The sequence below is a fragment of the Coregonus lavaretus genome (assembly GCF_964263955.1).
Source record: "Coregonus lavaretus genome assembly, chromosome: 2".
In the NCBI taxonomy this organism is placed as follows: domain Eukaryota; kingdom Metazoa; phylum Chordata; class Actinopteri; order Salmoniformes; family Salmonidae; genus Coregonus; species Coregonus lavaretus.
In genome coordinates, this window is record NC_139989.1 from 76,816,264 (window position 1) to 76,834,121 (window position 17,858).

General features: G+C 41.7%; 1 pseudogene across 1 annotated transcript; it reads right to left on the reverse strand.

Annotated features, from left to right (window-relative positions):
• Positions 1-6,122: 6,122 nt before the first annotated feature.
• On the reverse strand, positions 6,123-13,223 carry LOC311140564 (NLR family CARD domain-containing protein 3-like; annotated as a pseudogene). The gene is made up of 5 exons: positions 13,019-13,223; positions 12,661-12,889; positions 10,461-12,215; positions 10,050-10,167; positions 6,123-6,182 (listed from the first exon to the last, which is right to left on the reverse strand). The product of its transcript is annotated as an NLR family CARD domain-containing protein 3-like (transcript).
• Between the last annotated feature and the right edge of the window lie 4,635 nt (positions 13,224-17,858).

Sequence of the window (17,858 nt, forward strand, 5' to 3'; positions counted from 1 at the left end):
TGAGAGTGTAATGCAAGTCAAGGTGTCCTTGGATGAATGTCAACAAGATTTATAACCAGCATTGTTAAATTAACTGTTGTAATAAATAAATAAAATATTTGTAAATGTATTGTCACAGACACCGGATAGATGCAGTGAAATGTGTTGTTTTACAGGGTCATAGTAGTACGGCGCCCCCTGGAGCAAATCAGGTGTAAGTGCCTTGCTTAAGGGCACAGACAGATTTTTACCTTAACGGCTCAGGTATTCGAACCAGCAACCTTTCAGTTACTGTCCCCACTAGGTAATCTTACCATACCAGTTCACACCCTCAAAACCCTACTCTCCATCGACCTTCTGTTAAAACTAGTCTCCTTCAACCCTCCTTTAACCCTACTCTCCATCTACCTTCCGTTAAAACTAGTCTCCTTCAACCCTCCTTTAACCCTGGTCTCCATCTACCTTCCGTTAAAACTAGTCTCCTTCAACCCTCCTTTAACCCTGGTCTCCATCTACCTTCTGTTAAAACTAGTCTCCTTCTACCCTCCTTTAACCCTGGTCTCCATCTACCTTCCGTTAAAACTAGTCTCCTTCTACCCTCCTGTAACCCTGGTCTCCATCTACCTTCTGTTAAAACTAGTCTCCTTCTACCCTCCTTTAACCCTGGTCTCCATCTACCTTCCGTTAAAACTAGTCTCCTTCTACCCTCCTGTAACCCTGGTCTCCATCTACCTTCTGTTAAAACTAGTCTCCTTCTACCCTCCTTTAACCCTACGCTCCATCTACCTTCCGTTAAAACTAGTCTCCTTCTACCCTCCTTTAACCCTGGTCTCCATCTACCTTCTGTTAAAACTAGTCTCCTTCTACCCTCCTTTAACCCTGGTCTCCATCTACCTTCCGTTAAAACTAGTCTCCTTCTACCCTCCTGTAACCCTGGTCTCCATCTACCTTCTGTTAAAACTAGTCTCCTTCAACCCCCCTTTAACCCTGGTCTCCATCTACCTTCTGTTAAAACTAGTCTCCTTCAACCCTCCTTTAACCCTGGTCTCCATCTACCTTCCGTTAAAACTAGTCTCCTTCTACCCTCCTGTAACCCTGGTCTCCATCTACCTTCCGTTAAAACTAGTCTCCTTCTACCCTCCTTTAACCCTGGTCTCCATCTACCTTCCGTTAAAACTAGTCTCCTTCTACCCTCCTTTAACCCTGGTCTCCATCTACCTTCCGTTAAAACTAGTCTCCTTCTACCCTCCTTTAACCCTGGTCTCCATCTACCTTCCGTTAAAACTAGTCTCCTTCTACCCTCCTGTAACCATGGTCTCCATCTACCTTCCGTTAAAACTAGTCTCCTTCTACCCTCCTGTAACCCTGGTCTCCATCTACCTTCTGTTAAAACTAGTCTCCTTCTACCCTCCTTTAACCCTGGTCTCCATCTACCTTCCTTTAAAACTAGTCTCCTTCAACCCTCCTTTAACCCTGGTCTCCATCTACCTTCCGTTAAAACTAGTCTCCTTCTACCCTCCTGTAACCCTAGTCTCCATCGACCTTCTGTTAAAACTAGTCTCCTTCAACCCTCCTTTAACGCTAGTCTCCATCTACCTTCCGTTAAAACTAGTCTCCTTCTACCCTCCTTTAACCCTACTCTCCATCTACCTTCCGTTAAAACTAGACTCCTTCTACCCTCCTTTAACCCTGGTCTCCATCTACCTTCCGTTAAAACTAGTCTCCTTCAACCCTCCTGTAACCCTGGTCTCCATCTACCTTCCGTTAAAACTAGTCTCCTTCTACCCTCCTGTAACCGGGGTCTCCATCTACCTTCCGTTAAAACTAGTCTCCTTCTACCCTCCTTTAACCCTGGTCTCCATCGACCTTCTGTTAAAACTAGTCTCCTTCTACCCTCCTGTAACCCTGGTCTCCACCTACCTTCCGTTAAAACTAGTCTCCTTCTACCCTCCTTTAACCCTACTCTCCATCTACCTTCCGTTAAAACTAGTCTCCATCTACCCTCCTTTAACCCTGGTCTCCATCTACCTTCCGTTAAAACTAGTCTCTTTCAACCCTCCTTTAACCCTGGTCTCCATCTACCTTCCGTTAAAACTAGTCTCCTTCTACCCTCCTGTAACCCTACTCTCCATCTACCTTCTGTTAAATCTAGTCTCCTTCTACCCTCCTTTAACCCTGGTCTCCATCTACCTTCTGTTAAAACTAGTCTCCATCTACCCTCCTTTAACCCTGGTCTCCATCTACCTTCCGTTAAAACTAGTCTCTTTCAACCCTCCTTTAACCCTGGTCTCCATCTACCTTCCGTTAAAACTAGTCTCCTTCTACCCTCCTGTAACCCTACTCTCCATCTACCTTCTGTTAAATCTAGTCTCCTTCTACCCTCCTTTAACCCTGGTCTCCATCTACCTTCCGTTAAAACTAGTCTCCTTCAACCCTCCTTTAACCCTACTCTCCATCTACCTTCTGTTAAAACTAGTCTCCTTCTACCCTCCTTTAACCCTGGTCTCCATCTACCTTCCGTTAAAACTAGTCTCCTTCAACCCTCCTTTAACCCTACTCTCCATCTACCTTCTGTTAAAACTAGTCTCCTTCTACCCTCCTTTAACCCTGGTCTCCATCTACCTTCAGTTAAAACTAGTCTCCTTCTACCCTCCTTTAACCCTACTCTCCATCTACCTTCTGTTAAAACTAGTCTCCTTCTACCCTCCTTTAACCCTACTCTCCATCTACCTTCCGTTAAAACTTACCTCCTTCAACCCTCCTTTAACCCTGGTCTCCATCTACCTTCTGTTAAAACTAGTCTCCTTCTACCCTCCTGTAACCCTGGTCTCCATCTGTCGTCCTTTAAGCCTATTCTATCCCTTCTAACATTGACCTTGTTTTTTCCCTAGTGGTCTTTAGAAACCTGCATAGCAACCCCATCTCAGCAGTAATGTGTTCTGCTGGACAAAACCTTTTGTTACACTGTTTGTTTCAGTCTATCATCAACATTCCTAGTGGTCGAGGGAAAGTAATAATCATTGTATTCAGTTCTAACTATGAATTCCAATAGACAGTGATGTGATGTTCCAGGCTCTCAAACAAAGGGAAAGAGGACCCACTCAAGACTGACTTCACTATCGATCTGAAGCATGAGGTAAGCTTTGTATCCAACTGCTTTATAGCTATGAGTTCTGATGGTTCTGATGGAAATGTGTATTAAGAGTCATTTAAATGACTTGTTTTTAACGTTTTGAAATATCTGCTACAGTCATGACGGTATGGAGAAAAGCAGATGTTTTTATTGGATGGTAATTTGTGTCACTGACACGGCACTTTCTCCATCTGGTATTATCCTTCTCTGCTGTCCCCTGTCCTTTCCTGCTCTTGTTGACATGTGAGCCTAAAGGCTAACATCGCCTTAAGCCTAGTAGGTGCTAATCAAGTAGAATTTCAATATAACCTGGTGTCACTAACTCATTTCCTCCGACAATAGCCCAATAGAAGCATATCTCCCTCCTCCTAAAGCCCTATTGGCTGTCACATTGTTGTCTGAGGGACACTCCGTCACTGTGACTCCGCCTTCTCTTTCTTTTCTGCTTTTTAATCTCAGAGTGTCTTCAGTCCTTCATTCAGGGGAGAAATAGAATAGCACTGAATCCCTCCCCCTCCCCCTCTCTCTCTCTCTCTCTCTCTCTCGCTCTCTCTCTCTCTCTCTCTCTCTCTCTCTCTCTCTCTCTCTCTCTCTCTCTCTCTCTCTCTCTCTCTCTGTCTCTCTCTCTCTCTCTGTCTCTCTCTCTCTCTCTCTCACACTCTCTCTCTCTCTCTCTCTCTCTCTCTCTCTCTCTCTGTCTCTCTCTCTCTCTCTCTCTCTCTCTCTCTCTCTCTCTCTCTCTCTCTCTCTCTCAATTCAATTCAATTTCAGTTCAATTCAATGTAAGGTCTTTATTGGCATGGGAAACGTATGTTAACGTTGCCAAAGCAAGTGAAGTAGATAGTAAACAGTAAATATTAACAGTAAACATTACACTCAGAAGTTCCAAAAGAATAAAGACATTTCAAATGTCATATTATGTATATATACAGTATTGTAACAATGTGCAAATAGTTAAAGTACAAATGGGAAAATAAATAAACATAAATATGGGTTGTATTTACAATGGTGTTTGTTCTTCACTGGTTGCCCTTTTCTTGTGGCAACAGGTCACAAATCTTGCTGCTGTGATTGCACACTGTAGTGCTCGTATCTAAGAGCAGTCAGTACATCAGGTGAGGTCCACTGCTCCTTGGTCATGGGAAAGTCAAGAGTTGCTCCTACTAAAGTCACGACCATACCAAGACTCGAGCTGTCAGCAGCAGTGGTAGCAGTCCGGACCAGTGACATGCTCAAGAAAGAATTAGAAATAGACTGCCAACAAGAATGTTTCTGGACTGACTCAAAGGTTGTACTTGGATACATCAGTAATGAAGCCAGAAGATTTCATGTTTTTGTAGCAAATAGAGTTGAACGCATCAAGCTAAGCACAGAGGCCAGACAATGGAGATATGTAGCTTCAGAAGACAACCCAGCTGACCACGCCTCAAGGGGTGTCACAGCAGAACAACTCACAGCTTCTAACTGGTTCACAGGTCCAGACCTTCTTTGGCAAAAAGAGCTACCAATTGGAGTTGTCATGGTGGGAGAGATCGAGAGCAGTGACCCAGAGGTCAAGAAAGCTCAGGTTCATGACACTCAGGCAGAAGAAGCAAAAACAATTTTAGATCGTCTACACAAGTTCTCAGACTGGGCAAAAATGGTGAAGGCTGTTGCCAGACTCAAGCGCCGTGCTAAGGAAATCAAAGGTCTCAAGCCAAAGTCCTGTGAGGCCTCGAACTTGGAGGAAAGGAAAGAGGCGGAGCTGACCATAATCAAGATGGTCCAGGAAGCAACTCTCTCTCAAGAAATTCAACGCCTTAGACATCATAAGGAGACAAAGGTCAAAGACAAAGCCAACCAGTTGCACAAACTATGTCCGTTCCTGGATGATCAAGGTGTAATCAGAGTAGGAGGCCGCTTAGCTAATGCTGCCCTAAATCCACATGTGAGGCATCCAGCAGTACTTCCTAGAGACAGTCATGTTTCTGCATTGCTCGTCAAGCACTATCATGAGAGAGTGTACCATCAAGGTCGAGGAATGACTATAAATGAACTCCGATCCAATGGCATATGGATCCTGGGTTGCAGCAAGCTTGTTTCATCCCATATTCACAAGTGCACAAGTTGCAGAAGGTTCCGAAGATGCACAGAGCAACAAAGGATGGCAGACCTTCCAGAAGAGTGGATGGAAACAACTGCTCCATTCACTTACTGTGGAATGGACTGCTTCGGACCATTTCACATTAAGGAAGGAAGAAAGGAGCTAAAGCGTTATGGGCTGTTGCTCACCTGCATGTGTTCAAGAGGAGTTCACATTGAAGCACTTGATGACTTGACCTCAGATGCCTTTATCAATGCTCTGCGTTCATTCATCGCCATTCGTGGATCAGTAAGGCAGATAAGGTGTGATCAAGGGACAAACTTTGTCGGAGCAAGGCGTGAGTTCATTGAAGCACTGAAAGAGATGGATCAAGAAGAGCTCAAAGATTTGGGCTTCGAGTTCATCATGAACACCCCTGCCTCAAGTCATATGGGTGGAGTCTGGGAAAGACAAATCCGCACTATCAGAAGTGTCCTGGCGTCCATTCTAGAACAGTCGTCCAGACAACTTGACTCCTCTTCCCTACGAACATTTCTATATGAGGTTATGGCGGTTGTGAATAGCAGACCTCTAACCACTGATCATCTGAACGATTCTACCAGTCCAGAGCCCTTGACACCAAACCACATCTTGACCATGAAATCCACAATCATTCTCCCTCCTCCTGGAAAGTTTGTCAAGGAGGATCTCTACCTCCGCAAAAGATGGCGCAGAGTTCAACTCTTAACCAACAATTTTTGGGTACGATGGAAAAAAGAGTATCTCCTGAATCTCCAACACAGACAGAAGTGGACCAAAGATCGCAGAAATGCAAAGGTCGGTGACATTGTTCTGTTACAAGATGCTGCCACACCACGAAACCAATGGAAGCTAGCAAGAGTCATCGAGGTGTATCCTGGAAGTGATGAAAGAGTGAGGAGACTCAAGTTACTCATCAGTGACTCCTCCCTGGATGGAAGAGGAAAGCGTACAGCCAAACCTGTTTACCTGGAGAGACCCATTCAGAAAACAGTTACATTGCTAGAAGCAGACTGGTGGTTCTATCATACACTCACACACAGTTTATTAGTTGTTTATTAGGACAGAGTTTCATTTAATTTATTCATGCAGTAGGTTTGTCTCCAAGTTTTAAGAAATCACTTGTGATTTGGTGGGAGTGTAACTGCCTCTGTCGCCAGTTTATTTAATGTATTAGCACTTTAGTTTATTTCATGTATTTGCACTTTTTATTATTTAATTTCTTCTGAATTGTACGTTTACAGCAAGACGGAACTAATTATTGGTTCCGCCCGAGTGTTGTCACCCTAGCGCCTTTTAGCGACACACCGAGGAAACTTTACCGCAAAAAGCGAATTATTTTTCCACTGTTATCGTGTTTAAGTGCATACTTACAAAGAAAGTATACAGAAGAAGATAAAGGACATTTAAAAGGATGTTTAGCACCTCTGTGTGATAAGCAGCAATGAGGTTTGTTGACTATTTATTTTGCTATGAGGGTGTTTGTGTTTACGTGCGTCATTTTTTGGTGTAAAATATACATAAAGTGTCTAGCTGTATGAGCTTGATTATAACGCCAGATGTGTGAGACATGCATATGCATTATTTTGTTAATGTATTTTTTCTTTCTTTAAACCAGTTCTCACGGGTTGACCAGCATTAAAGCCCTGTATTCAAATCAAGACCTCTTGCCTCATGCCTGTCACTGGAGGAGCTACAAGTACTCTGACCAATTCACTTATAGTGTATTAAAGTAGTCAAAAGTTTAGTATTTGGTCCCAAACCCGTTGGTTGCATTTGCAGTTTGTTTTGGTTGTGTTTTGGGTTATGTTTTGCCCAATAGTAACTGAATGGTGGATGATGACTGGATTTATCTTCTATCTAAGTGAGTAGATAACATGTTTCTAAACACTACTGAATGAATCCTGATGATGCCATGATTAAGAAAAATAATGAATAAATCCTGATTAATAATGAATGAGAAAGTTACAGAGGCTACAACAAAACATGCTAACCTCTCACCATTAACATCTAATAAAAGGTGACATTCTGTACTGTCACCTAATATGAAACATTCTATCTCGAATCCAAAATGCTGGAGCATAGCACCAAATGTAAAACTGTAAGCTTCACTGTCCAAACGCATATGGTGTGGACTATGTGTGTCTGGTAAACACATGTGGATCTGGTGAACAGTTATCACTTGTTGACCAACTACAGGAATACTGACCTCAGAGTCTCCAGTTTACAGTGGGGATTCCCCAGTCCAGCAGAGAGCAGCTTCACTCCTGAATCCTTCAGGTCATTGTTACTCAGATCCAGATCTCTCAGGTGTGAGGGGTTTGATTTCAGAGCTGAGACCAGAGAAGCACAGCCTTCCTCTGTGACTAGACAGCCTGACAGCCTGCAAAGAGTCAAATCATATTAAAACCACACTGCTATTCTTTGGTGTTGAGTTATTTCCTTTCTAAGTGAGTAGATAACATGTTTCTAAACACTACTAAAGTAATCCTGATGATGCCATGATTAAGAATAATCATGAATGAATCATGAATAATAATGAGTGAGAAAGTTACAGAGGCTACAACAAAACATGCTAACCTCTCACCATTAACCTCCAATAAACGGTGACATTCTGTTCTGTTGCCTCATATGAAACATTCTATCTGAAATCCAAAATGCTGGAGCATAGCACCAAATTTAAAACTGTAAGCTTCACTGTCCAAACACATATGGTGTGGACTATGTGTGCCTGGTAAACACATGTGGATCTGGTGAACAGTTATCACTTGTTGACCAACTACAGGAATACTGACCTCAGAGTCTCCAGTTTACAGTGGGGATTACCCAGTCCAGCAGAGAGCAGCTTCACTCCTGAATCCTCCAGGTCATTGTTACTCAGATCCAGCTCTCTCAGGTGTGAGGGGTTTGACTTCAGAGCTGAGACCAGAGAAGCACAGCCTGGCTCTGTGACTAGACAGCCTGACAGCCTGCAAATAGTCAAATCATGTTTTGCCCAATAGTAACTGAATGGTGGATGATGACTGGATTCATCTTCTGTCTAATTGAGTAGATAACATGTTTCTAAACATTACTAAATTAATCCTGATGATGCCATGATTAAGAAAAATCATGAATGAATCATGAATAATAATGAGTGAGAGAGTTACAGAGGCTACAACAAAACAAGCTAACCTCTCACCAATACCAATAACAGAGGGGGTATGATCCTTGTTCCTCTGTAACTTCCTCATTCATCATTATTCACGATTCTTCATGATTATTCATAATCATGGTAGCATTCACATGAATGTGGTCCTCTGTAGCTCAGCTGGTAGAGCACGGCGCTTGTAACGCCAAGGTAGTGGGTTCGATCCCCGGGACCACCCATACACAAAAATGTATGCACGCATGACTGTAAGTCGCTTTGGATAAAAGCGTCTGCTAAATGGCATATTATTATTAATGTAGAAGTGTTCAGAAACATCTTCTATTCTTACTGACAATACAAGTGAAGTGTTTCCAAAATGACAGGACATTATTCACCATTCAGTTTCTATTAGGAAAAACATCATCCAAAACACAACCAAAACAAACTGCAAATGTATTCAACAAGTTTGTAGAATCACAAGCTTGATGTAATCACTGCGGGTAAGGAATATGGGACCAAATACTAAACTTATGACTACTTCAAGACAATATAGGTGAATATGTCCAAATTATTACGACTTTTTCAAATGGGAGAACTAGATACATAAAGTGCATTCATTTCTAAACAGTAACACAGATATGTATGAAAATAACCTCAAATAAAAGGTAACATTATATACTGTGACCTCATATGAAACATTTGATCTCAAATCCAAAATGCTGGAGCATAGCACCAAATGTAAAACTGTAAACTTAACTGTCCAAACACACATGGTGTGGACTATGTGTGCCTGGTAAACACATGTGGATCTGGTGAACAGTTATCACTTGTTGACCAACTACAGGAATACTGACCTCAGAGTGTCCAGTTTACAGTGGGGATTCCCCAGTCCAGCAGAGTGCAGCTTCACTCCTGAATACTTCAGGTCATTGTTACTCAGGTCCAGCTCTCTCAGGTGTGAGGGGTTTGACTTCAGAGCTGAGACCAGAGAAGCACAGCCTTCCTCTGTGACTAGACAGCCTGACAGCCTGCAAAGAGTCAAATCATATTAAAACCACACTGCTATTCTTTGGTGTTGAGTAATTTCCTTTCTGTGAGTAGATAACATGTTTCTAAACACTACTGAGTGAATCCTAATGATGCCATGATTGAGAAAGATCATGAATGAATCATGAATAATAGTCAGTGAGAAAGTTAGAGTCTACAACAAAACATGCTAACCTCTCACCATTAACCTCAAATAAAAGGTGATATTATGTTCTGTCGCCTAATATGAAACATTCTATCTCAAATCCAAAACGGTGGAGCATATTTATTTTATTTAACTACGCAAGTCAGTTAAGAACAAATTCTTATTTACAATGACGGCCTACACTGGCCAACACTGGGCCAATTGTGCACCGCCCTATGGGACTCCCAATCACATCCGGTTGTGATACAGCCTGGAATCGAACCAGGGGGTCTGTAGTGACGCCTCAAGCACTGAGATGCAGTGCCTTAGACCGCTGCGCCACTCGGGAGCATAGCACCAAATTTAAAACTGTAAGCTTCACTGTCCAAACACATATGGTGTGGACTATGTGTGCCTGGTAAACACATGTGGATCTGGTGAACAGTTATCACTTGTTGACCAACTACAGGAATACTGACCTCAGAGTCTCCAGTTTACAGTGGGGATTCCCCAGGACAGCAGAGAGCAGCTTCACTCCTGAATCCTTCAGGTCATTGTTACTCAGGTCCAGCTTTCTCAGGTGTGAGGGGTTTGACTTCAGAGCTGAGACCAGAGAAGCACAGCCTTTCTCTTTGAGTCCACAGAATGACAGCCTGCAAAGAGATCATCATGATTTCACAATCACACTGTTAATTTAACACCAGTAGTGTAGAAGGACAATGGCAGATGCATTTGGTTTATTCTCTTAAACAACATATAGATTAATCTTCCGTCTCCTAGAATTGCATGGTCATATTTGTTATACAAATGTGAACACCAATGCACTGATTCAGTAAGTTTTTCAATATAATATAATATATTATATACATATTATAATACATATATTTCTCTAAACTGAATATTTCTTCCTGATGATTAGTACTTAAATGACATTTTATGTACTCACAGAGCAGCTCTGGAGGCTTTGACCACTGGCAGCAGCCTCAGAAGACCTTCCTCTGATCTGGAGTATTTCTTCGGGTCAAACACATCCAGCTCCTTTTCTGAAGTCAGCAACACAAAGACCAGAGCTGACCACTGTGCAGGTGACAGTTTGGCTTCTGAGAGACTTCCTGATCTCAGGTAGCTTTGGATCTCCTCCACTAGAGAATGGTCATTCAGTTCATTCAGACAGTGGAACAGATTGATGCACCTCTCTGGAGAGGGATTCTCCCTGATCTTCTCCTTGATGTACTTGACTGTTTCTTCATGGCTCTGTGAGCTGCGTCTTGTCTTTGTCAGTAGACCTCGTAAGAGCTTCTGATTGGACTCCAGTGAGAGGCCCAGAAGGAAGCGGAGGAAAAGGTCCAGGTTTCCGTCTCACTTTGTAAGGCTTTATCTACAGCACTCTTGTAGACAGTAACTTCAGTAACTTGCGGTTCGGCCATTAGATTCTCATTGTTGTTGATGATTGAGAGGAACACATATACAGCAGCCAGAAACTCCTGAATGCTCAGATGCACGAAGCAGTACACCTTGTCCTGGTACAGCCCACATTCCTCTTTAAAGAGCTGTGTGCACAATCCTGAGTACACTGAGGCTTCAATGACATCAATGCCAGCCTCTTTCAGGTCTTCTTCATAGAAAATCAGATTGCCATTCACAAGCTGTTGAAAAGCCAGTTTTTCCAGTGACAGAATTATCTCTTTATTCAAGTGTGGACCTGTCTCTTCTTTCCCAATATACTTTTCATTCTTCTGTTTGGTATGAAACACCACAAGGTGTATGAACATCTCAGTCAGAGTCTTGGGCATCTCTTCTCTCTTATGTTTCAGCATGTGTTCAAGGACTATTGCAGAAATCCAACAGAAGACTGGAATGTGGCACATGATGTGGAGGCTCCTTGATGTCTTTATGTGTGAGATGATTCTGCTGGCCAGGTCCTCATCACTGAATCTCTTCCTGAAGTACTCCTCCTTCTGTGGGTCATTGAACCCTCGTACCTCTGTCACCTGGTGAACACACACTGAAGGGATCTTATTGGCTGCTGCAGGTCGGGTAGTTATCCAGAGGAGAGCAGAAGGAAGCAGATTTCCCTTGATGAGATTTGTCAGCAGAACATCCAGTGAGGTTGACTCTGTGACGTCACAACAGATCTTGTTCTTCTGGAAGTCTAGGGGCAGTCGGCACTCATCCAGACCATCAAAGATGAACAGAACTTTGTACTTGTCGTAGTTGGAGATTCTTGATTCTTTGGTTTCCTTTGAGAAGTGATTGAGAAGTTCAATCAAAGTGTGTTTTTCCCCTTTTATCAAATTCAGCTCCCGAAAAGGGAATGAAAATACAAATTGGACATCCTGATTTGCTTTTCCTTCAGCCCAGTCCAGAATGAACTTCTGCACAGAGACTGTTTTTCCAATGCCAGCGACTCCCTTTGTCAGCACAATTCTGATAAGTTTGTCTTGTCCAGTTAAGGGTTTGAAGATGTCGTTACATTTGATTGCAGTCTCTGGTCTTGCTTGTTTCCTGGTTGTTGTCTCAATCTGTCTCAGCTCATGTTCATTATTGACCTCTCCTGTTCCACCCTCTATGATGTAGAGCTCTGTGTAAATCTTATTGAGAAGTGTTGGGTTTCCTTGTTTAGCAATCCCCTCAAATACACATTGAAACTTCTTCTTTAGATTAGATTTGAGTTCACGTTGGCAAATCACAGCAAGCTCATCTGAATGAAGAAATAACACAGAGGATATTAATATTACGTCTGTTTTAATGCCTACAGTTTTGTAAGACTGTGTTATGAAGTTTAAATTATAATAATTGATTCTCTTGTCTGTATAAATCTGTAAATGTTTTCATTATTCATTACACACTGGTGTGACTGATTTATATAATTATTGGTATTATTGATGGCATCTCTCTCTCTCTCTCTCTCTCTCTCTCTCTCTCTCTCTCTCTCTCTCTCTCTCTCTCTCTCTCTCTCTCTCTCTCTCTCTCTCTCTCTCTCTCAACACAACACAACACATCCCTGCTGCTACTTGATGAGGTCACTAGGTGTTGTGTTAAGGCTGCTACAATATCATTGAGTTACACAGCTACTTTAGCTGTACTTTAGCTACAGCTTTTAAATGTTCTAAAACAGCATTCAACATGAGGCAGACAGCTCTTACTTTTCTCCAGTGTGTCAGCAAGCTCCTTCTGGTTCATTTTCCTCAGAACGTGCAGTGTGATCTTCAGAGCCCCCTCTCTGGCACTGCTCTCCTGCTTCTCATCTTCAGCGTCCACCACTTCCTTATCATGCTTTTGACTCTCAAAGCCTTCTGGGAATTCTGGACTAAGAATCCTCTTGAACATCTTCAGCTCGTTCTTCACAAATGTCATAATATTCTCTTCAAGCAACTGAAATAAATAAAGTAAATCAGTTAAGCAAGAGACTAAATGCTTTCTCATTAACACATGAATGAATGATTGACAGATCAACTTTACTTGAGGTAAACAAAAACAAATGTACATAACAGGACCACATACACTGAATATGGAGGCCAGGTCTGTTTGATGACTCTGGGAAAACTGACCACTGAGAATCTCTGACTCTGATCTCCCCTGTTGGTTTCTGGGGACAAAACATGAGATTACATCTCCTCATCCAGGGAGTGCACACACACACACACACACACACACACACACACACACACACACACACACACACACACACACACACACACACACACACACACACACACACACACACACACACAGGGAATGTTGTGTTAGTTTAACACACACATACACACACACACACACACACACACGCACACACACAGGGAGGGAATGTTGTGTTTGTTTAATTTTGTTTCAGGACTATGAAAATGGAAAAAAGGTTTAGCCTATGGATTATGAAAACAACAAAAATAAATGGGAAAATGGGAGAGGAGAAATGACTAGAGACAGTGTTGTTTAACTCACTGACCATGACCCATGAGTTCTTCTTACCTTTGTTCACTAGAAAAGTCTCCCTCTCTAAACACTATAGGTTGATGCATGGACTTGTCACTCTTCATGGACACACAGCTGGGTACAGGGGAGGCTGGTCTCTCCTGCTTGATTGGGCTTCAACACAACAGAGACAAACATTACATCTCTCATCTACTCTGAGCTCAGATGGGGAAACAAGAGTTTCATTCCAAAACGCTATATATCCATTTTCAGAAATGTTGGTCAATTAGCTTTTATTGTTTAAATACATTATTAAACCACTACAAGGCTTTATAAAGGTGTCTAACGTGTGTAATTTCCACTTTAAAATGTCAGACTTGATTTTCCCTGATGAAAATAGTATGAACCCCTACAGAAAATATCCTTTAATTATAATCCACATAAAAATGCACATTTGCTATTGCTGCAGGATTATTTTCCTGCTGTGAGAAACTAGGTCAAATGAAGATATGGCATCTGTAAATGCATTCATCTTAAGGTAGCTAGGTGAGACGACCACGTATCACAGTCAAATATACAGGATACGAACATTACATTCCAGCTAAACAATGGTTTTCAATCACATCTAAAATCTACAATAGTTACATTGAAGGTACCTATTAGTAATCATTTCTGATGAAAAATCACAAATGTGATTTTCTTTACTCCTATATAGCACTTTGGAATATAAATTCTTGAACAATATTTTCAGCTCACCTCTTGTCTTTGGTGTCATGTTCCCCAAAGAGACTCATTTTAGAGGCAGGGCCCCCCTCCTCTCTCTCCCCAGAGAGACTCATTTTAGAGGCAGGGCCCCCCTCCTCTCTCTCCCCAGAGCGACTCCTTTTAGATGCAGGGCCCCCATCCTCTCTCTCCCCAGAGAGACTCCTTTTAGAGCACTGACCCCTAAACAGAGATCCAGCATGTTGGTTGCGGTTAACACAGTGTTCTCTTTTATTCATTATCTCTCAGCAATAAAACATTAAGTAACAGACACATCCAAACAGTCAGGTGATTTAATGCAATGACTTTTTCTAGCCCAATGACTCAAAACATAGCCCCTGATATGCCTACATCTTATTTCAGACAGCCTCCAGTAGCCTGGGCAAGATGTAGACAAGATGTAAGCTGAATGATTTAGCAGCTTGCTTAGTTCAAATTGACAGACTAATTTATTTAACATGAATAGCAAGACGATGTTGAGGTAGGAAGTGCTTCTGTTGCCCAGTAACCTGCTGGAATAGGCTACTGAGAATGGGGTCGTAATTTCAATCACTGAATCAAATATTAATAATATGGATATGAACTGAATAGGCCCATGCTTGTCAACAACAGCCAGGTTATTTTTGATAACTTCCAATTGAATTAACTAAACACGGCCATTATTAATTGCATAATAACACTACAACAATAAACTGAAGTTATAGGCTTAGATTATTGTTCAGAAATACTTAGAAATACTCACTTTATTTTTTTGTTCTCTCCATATCGTGTTTTCTGCTCTGTCGTCTCAAAATGGATCCTGTACAAAAGAACAACTTTACTTTCTGTTTCAGCTCAACCATCTCCCCATCCTGATAATAAAGTGTTGTATTGGTATCTTCCACTAGATGGCAGTAAAAACCTGCTGTAACTAGACTTTACAACAGTAAGTGTTCTGTTTCTTGGTCCTGGTGACTCCTGGGAAGTGTCCCAGAGGAGGAGTGCTGACCTAGGATCAGGTCCCCCTGTCCATGTAATCTTATTCATTATGATTGTTTTGTCTCATGTCTCTTTATATTCATATACCCTGGGGACCATGTAGCTCTATTGAAATGACCTTGTTTTATAACCTTCTTTGTTGCTCAGTGGTACTTCAATTGGCCGGACCATGCCCAATTCTTTCACACAGTAATGCTCCAGCATCCACTCAGAGCTTATGCATCTAATGCATTCCTCAAATACTGCAGAGTTGTTAAGCAAGTCCCATCTTCATCCACATGTATTTGCTTATTTGTAAGATGAAACCTGAGGGGATCACTGTAGTGTGTCATAAATGCATCCAAAATGGTTCTGAGGTCCTCAACAATGCTATTCTGTACCGTAGCTGGGATGCAGTGTTCTTTCATGATTTCCAAAATCAAAAAATAGATATTCTTTTTGAGACCTTCAATTAGCTGCTCAGTGTTGATCTCTGTGGCTTGAACATATTCAGCCTCTGGCAGACTCTACATCGCTCATGTCATCTTCAATGGGATCAGTCCCCGTCTCAAATTCATCATGAGGGCAATTCTCATCTAAGTTGGAGCTTAAAAGCTCTGTGGTTTTGGAAGATGTGTGACCGATAGGCGCTGAAACATCTATTTGTTTTCCCACACCCATTAAGTCCACAGGTAATTAGACAATGTGGTTCATGCTGGTGATAGAGGCCAATATGTGTGAGTCGTCTGGACACAGAGAAAGAATGCTCGTTGCAAAGTGGACAATTGAATAGAGTTGGCATTCTTCAGAAAGATTGTGAACCTTGGAATGATGGGATGGAATCATGGAGATCAGTGGTACTCAGCCACTTGCAGACATCATCAAGGGACCAGTCTTCCACAGCCACACTCAAATAAAAGTTGACACATAGCGCAAAAGTGAAATGTATTAGTGATGAGGCTAAAACAAAACCTATCCCACTCTTTCCAGACAACCACCTTGCCTCCTAATTTGGATTTATGGTTGTTCCATAAAGAAGCAGAGCTTGTCAGTAATGGTGAAGATGTCTGTCTCTTATAATATGGGATTCTGCAGTCCCACATTTAAGTGTTGACTCAGATAATATGATGCTCCAAATGGGGCATTAAGTTCTTCTTCCATGTCAACCCAAATTGGCCTATTAGAGTTCTCAATAAAGAGCCTATTTGGGCAGTTATAAAGGCTTCTTGCTATAATTACATGTTAGGGAGCTTTAATCCTCCCTTCTAAATCTTTACCTGTAATCTAGCTTGGTTCATCCTCACCCTTTTAATAGTCCAAATGAATCATTTTGTCTATGGTGTTAAAGGTGTAGGCAGGTATGGACAGTGGAAACATGCTGATGATGTAATTCCGTTTAGGAGCTTTAACCATCTTCATAACATGTGGCCTACTTCACAATGAGATTTGTAGCTTGTCCCAGTTCTTCAACTGGAGTTGAATTTTGTTCAAACACTGTATTGATTGATTGATTGACTGCAAATGCATTCATTCACCATTCAGTTAGTGTTGGAAAAGATGAAGGAATGACATAAAACACACAATAATCACACTGTATTGATTGATTGATTCACTATTCAGTTAGTATTGGATTGACAAAGGAGTAACACAGAACACACTATAATCACACTTCAAATACATCCAAATACTTAGAGGCTAACCTGTTAGTAGATCCATAGTGAGCTTTAAACATTGTCTTGCTTTGGTCTGAAATACAGAGGACAGAACAATCCGCCCCAATACACCAACCTGAAAGACATCAATTAGACACAAACACAACATAAACAACATGAGTATTCAATATCAAATGCATCTAACTAATCTGATCTGCTTTATGTATTCTTCTTTTTGTCAAGTCGAACATAATCTACATTGGGTCATCTGTGTGTGTGTGTGTGTGTGTGTGTGTGTCTTACCTGTTCGTGGTGGTTGATACATTTCTCTATCAGAGCTCACAGCTCCCAAACTCTCCACCACTTAACTGGACAGGGGCAGGATAAGCCAGGTACTAAAGGGAGGAGGATGGAAGGAGATGGTGAGAAAGTATATCATGGGTTTAAATGACTACAATTTCTCAATATTGAGTCTAGCTAGCTAAAGTTAGCTAACGTTACAGTAACTTTAACTAGCTAGCTACTGTAGCTAACGTTAGCTAAAACGTACCAACATTTATACAACAATTACCAGCTAACATTACAGGCTATGTAGCTTGGCTAGCTAATGAAAAACCAAGAGTACATTACATCATGTATTGTTTTTTAGTTATTTGATAGTAGTTTGATGAATTATTATCTTAGCTAGCGAATAGCTAAGGTTCACTCACCTTTCACGTCAATCCGTTGCAAGACATCTCTTATTGGTCGCGTCTCTCCAACCATCCGCGCGCTTCCCGCTTCCAGTTGTCTTTTGACCAACGGTCTCAATTTGAATTCTGCGCTGGAGCGCCCTTTACTCACGAGGCCGCTGCTGGTTCCAAACCGAACCCCTCTTTTGAAAAGGCTTCTTCAAAGAACCCCTGAAGTCTACAACGGTTCAACAACGAGCTGATGGCAGAGTATAGGCTTGGAAATTCATCTTAAGGTATATTTTTTACCTTATATTATCCTAAAGGATCCTACAGGAAGCTTTTCTTTTAAGAGTGTAGTTCACGTTTACTCATTTATCTGCAAAACCA